Consider the following 5,256-nt stretch of genomic DNA (forward strand, 5'->3'; position numbering starts at 1 on the left):
AAGCTGCTGGACTGCAAAAAAAAACATTTGTGCTAGTTTAGTTTCAAGCCTGCATCTTGAAGGCGTGAAAGAACTTGCCTCAGGCGGGCATCATGCTCTTCTCTTGTGCGCCCGAAAATAAGTACATCATCCAGGTAGACGATGGTACCTGGAGTACCTCAGAGTATGCAGTCCATCATTTTTGAAAGGCAGGGGCGGCGGATGCCAGCCCGAAACATACTCTGGTGAACCTGAAGAGACATTCATGTGCCACAAATGCCGTTAGGTCTCTGCTTTCCTCTGCCAGGTCCAACTGGTGATATGCCAATGAGAGGTCTAGCTTGCTGAAGATGTGGGCACCGGAAAGCTGATGAAAAAGTTTGTAGGGGCACGGTAGAGGGTGGGAATCCAAAACTATTGCAGTGTTCGGCTTGCATAGGCCTACACAGAGCCAAATCTGCCCATTCTTTTTGCGGGCCACTACGATGGGAGACACCCACTCCGAAGCATCGATGCGCTCGATAACCCCGGAGTGTTCCAGCTTCACCAGTTCCTCAGAAACTTTCTCCCGCACTGCGAAAGGTAGTCTTGGTAGCTTTTGTTGGAAAGGAGCGACAGAATCTTTTGTCTTTACCTTATGTACAAATCCTTTCACATGACCTAATCCCTCGGAGAACAGATGGGGGAAGTCTTGTGTGATCTCTGGAAGGTTTCTCGCGGAGACCGTTGCCACCTGTCCTCCGGTGGGAGGAGCAAAGTTTAGTTGGATGTCCAATGCACAAAAGGCGTTTAGGCCCATGACAGCCACGCCTGTTAGTACGACGTGAAATGTGCAGGTGCTGCATCTTTGAGCAAACTGCACCGGTGCGTCGAATTTCCCCAGAACGGGAATGTCTTTTCCGGAGTAGTCCAGAAGTGTTGTACTCAAACATTCCAACTTGTAAGAGTGGAAGTGTCTTCGGTAGACGTCTTTTGGCAGGATTGAAACGGATGAACTTGTGTCGACTAAACGTTTGGTGGGAACATGTGCCAGATGTATCTCGCACGTAACCGATTGTTTGGTAAAGCTGGTAGTTAGCACCTGGACTTGGTCGTGCGCTTGTTCCACTCTTCGTACATGGGATTTTGCTTGTGAAACTCCCTGCTTGCAAACGGAGGCGAAGTGTCCCTTCTTGTTGCATTTTCTGCAAGCTTCATTCTTTGCCAGCACTTAGGATGGTCCGCCATGTGGTGCGGTGATCCACATCTGTAACAAGTGCCGGACGACTTGCTGGGACTTGCCCTCGAATTTTTGGCTTTTATTTTTGCCACTTGTGAACTGGATCCCTCTTCCGTCAAGAGCTTGGCCTCCTTCATCGCTTGCTCAACTGGAGAGGCGATGGCAAGAGCAGATTTTAGGGAAAGTTCAGACTCTAGGAGGAGTCCTAGAGTCCTGTCGACTGCACCAATTGTGTTTTTAATATGAACGCCTATGTCAGACAGTACAGAAAAACCAGCTGCTCCATCTCGTGCTCCGTTCGTATCCCCCTTCCTCTTCGTCCTCGTCTACCAGCAGCCAGGATCAGCTTGTAGACACAACAGAAAGTATACGCTGCTATTTAATAGAGTTGCAGGACGGTGAGGGCGACGCGCTCACTGAATGAGCCGAGTATCACATTCGTACATTCGTCCCCTTCTGTGTTCCTGGGTCTCGGGTTTTATTACCATGTATCACATTCTACTCTGATAACACTCTACGCATTCTACTGCAGTGACAGGGCCAAGCAACATATGTGACCGAGTGGTCTGGTCAGCTTTAACCGTGAGTGTGTCATATGGTGGGCACACCTTTTCAGTGCTGCTCGGTTTGATCGAAGGCGCAAGTGTCAACACCTACACAAAAATCAGCCTCAGAAGAAAAAACTAAATCTGGTTCTATATAAAAACAAACACAAAGAACAAATGCATAATATGTAAAATTAATATGCATGATTACAAATTGAGTTAAATCTGCAGTTACAATTCTTTGCTTCAAGTTGATTCCCAGTTAGGTCTCCATTGGTTCCCAACTGGAACCGGCATATCTCAGTAGAAGTGAATCCAAGTGGACCCAGTTTTAAATTAACTGGCGTACCCGCAACGACCCCCCTCCCCCCTCCCACCCCCGTTCCCTCCCGGGGTTCCGCGGGAGGTCCCGGGGGTCGCTCCTATCCGTTCAACCTTTTTGCAGCTGGGTTACGCACACTTACCACCTGTAACTGAGAACCTTAACGTAACTCAGCTGTTGGCTCGTTGAAAACTACTCATTAGGTGCGATAACCAATGATAAGGTCTTTGCAACAGCGAACACCCATCTAAGCGCGCGGGCGCACTCGGCCGGCCGTCACTACCACCGGTCACGCTGGTAGTGACAGTGTAACGAAGGCTACGGGCACGAGATCAGCTGCGAGACGTTTTTTTCACAGGACGAGCGCCCGGGCTGGAGGAGCGTGCAATGTACAATGCAAGGGACAGCCGATTCGGAGCACACTACCGCACGCGACGCACGCGCTAGGGCCACGGCAGCCACACCCACCACACCCACGATAATAACGTCACGTGACACAAAGACAATAAAAATGTATTTATATGCATTAATACTATTTTTATAACTCACAACTTTTGTCAGGCTGCGTTTAAAAAGTTGTAAATAAACAAATGTTGTGACAAAAATGTTTAGTCACGTGACCTTTTACTGTAAAGCTACATTAAAATCGAACGGGTTTATTTTTATTTGTACTTATTTTCAAAGGCACATTATATTCTGTATGTAGTAATGATTTATATTAGTTATTAATAATTAACAAGGTGACGTCACTTCCGTTACGTCACTTCCGGCGTCGGAGGAGTGATTTGCACACAGATGTCACTCCTTCGACGGGCGTCGGAGGAACTGCGGCAGCCAGAATGTATGGGAAAATGGCGGACCTTTTCCTCTAGAGTTAGTATGTATGATCTCTATGATGCAGGCAGACCCTCTGGGTCCCAAACACGGTTACATCATCAGAGCAGTTTCGTGAACTTCAACAATCCACGAACTTACCGGTGGAAAGATACTCGCGTTCTTTCCGAAGGTTTCTTTTTGTATAGCGCGCAGATGTACGGCCTCGCGTTAACGCTAAACTAAACCATATACCCGGCTTCGCTGGTGGGGCGCGGCTGGGCGCGGTTGAGGAATACGAAACTGCGCAACCACCAGATTTCCGAGATTTCGACAGAAGGGAAGTTAATGCAGCGTAATGACTTTATTGCTTTTTATAAGCGTTAGAATAGCTCAGAATTTAGTTTACAACGTTAAATTATCACTGTTTATATTGCTGAGAGTTTTCACTCTTCGTGTTTACCATGGTACCGTTGCTTTCTTTCTCTCGTGTTCTGTCGCTCTCAAGCCGGCCGTGTCGCGGCGGTCGCCTATTGTTCGCCGCGACCTAGCGGTAGCCGCCGCAGGAGCACCGGGGAGCAATGGCGACGAACAGCACGGCAGGCAGTGTCCCCGTCGTGATTACGAAGGAATTTAAGGCAGTTACGAATTCGGAAAGTTCCTTCGGTAGCCGGTGCCGTCGGCGCAGAATCATCGGGAAATAATAGCAACGAACGCCACAGAGGACAGTGGGCGATTACGAATCCGGAAAGCTTCTTCGGTAGCCGGTGCAGAATCATCGGGGGGAAGTAATGGCGATGAGCAGCACAGCGGACAGTGTTCCCGGGTGATTACGACGGGGTTTAAGGCGGTTACGAATCCAGAAAGCTTCTTCCGTGGTACCTATGAAAAAGGGAAAACTCTTTCGTGAATCTGGCCGCGTGTACGACGTGAAGGAGGTCCGTTTCGACGGACAAGTGGATGTCACGGCGCGCTGTGTTGGCTGTACTCCGCTAACAAAATTAAGCGCGCCCGCAAAAAAATGCAGTTGGCGTTGAGTGGACTGTGGTAATTATGCACGTTTATTTCTGAATCAGCTTGACAATAACTAGGCGATTTTTTGAGCGCCGTTCCGTGATTCCCACTACTATCTTCCTGTAGGCTGATGGAAACATCCAAGGGTAGGCTTAGGTGGGCGACCGCATTCCGCTTCTCGATTCCGGTGAAGTATTTGCCGCATACTTTAGAGTTTGCCGTCGGTGTCGTGCTGTTGCATCGTCGCTAGAATAGAAAAAAATTAATTGTATTATTCGTGAGCAGCTTAAACAAAGCGCGAACTGGAAGGTAAGAAACGCCAGTAACCTGTATGGACGCACAAGTCGCACCCAGGCCGCGCAGTACTCCGCCTCGTACGGCTCCGAAGGGACGATGTAGTACTTCGTGCCGTGCGCGATCTTCGACGTACTGTTGCAGCCGACCACGCAGCAATTGTTACGGCTTTCTTGGAGCGGAATAGCTATCTCAGAAATTGCAGCGCTAACCCACTACAACGCACAACCAACGCAGCGGCTGGCAGAAGCTCCCCGATGCAATGGACCCGTTTGCCGCTAGGGGCGCCCTGGTCGGGGCTTGAATTAGATGCGCACGGTTCCTTTTGCGATCGTTCACTCGGGACCCAGGATGTCGGCGCACGGGATTTGCATCTCCTCCTCACCCACCTTTACCCCCCTCAAATTTTTTTTTTTTTTTTTTTTTTTGTGTGCTGTGCGCGCCTCGCGCACCAGTTACCTAGATGTGTTTGGAGATATGTGTTTGTCCTTTGTCCCATTTGGGGTCAAAGGACAAACAAATTCTCCGTACAGCTCACTTGCACCTATGCGTTATCATGAAGGTTTTGGTTACGGTTGTTTTGGTGCAAATCTACTGAATGCTAGTTTACTGGTGAAGCGTTGCGCGTATCGGGTTTCTATTTGTTCGTGGTGGATCGGGTAGAGGGACATTTTGTGTAATGTTAGCACATCCGTCGACTTGGTCAAAGCAACAGCTTAATTTAACAACCTTTTTATACTGTTTACTGTTTTCGCCTAAATCAAATGTATTTAACATCTTATGACATGTAAATTACCCCTCTTTTTTTTTCTCTGTTTCTCTTCTGTGTCCTATAATGTTGCCTATAATCCAGTACCTGCTAAGTCTCGGTTCTTGTTCCAATCTTCGTTTCTTTCGTGTTGAAGTAACGTGTTAAACAATGCTTATTAACTTTGGTGGTTCAAACTGAATATATGTATGTCAGAAAACGATTTTTTTGTGCCAATTCTGGACATTATGAGAAGAAATAAACCTTAACTGCTCGAGCTTCCGCGTCTTGAGCCGCCGCCGCAGCGTTTATTGTCAGACAT

The sequence above is a fragment of the Ixodes scapularis genome, unplaced genomic scaffold (genome assembly GCF_016920785.2).
Source record: "Ixodes scapularis isolate PalLabHiFi unplaced genomic scaffold, ASM1692078v2 PGA_scaffold0__279_contigs__length_252992795, whole genome shotgun sequence".
Taxonomy (NCBI): Eukaryota; Metazoa; Arthropoda; class Arachnida; order Ixodida; family Ixodidae; genus Ixodes; species Ixodes scapularis.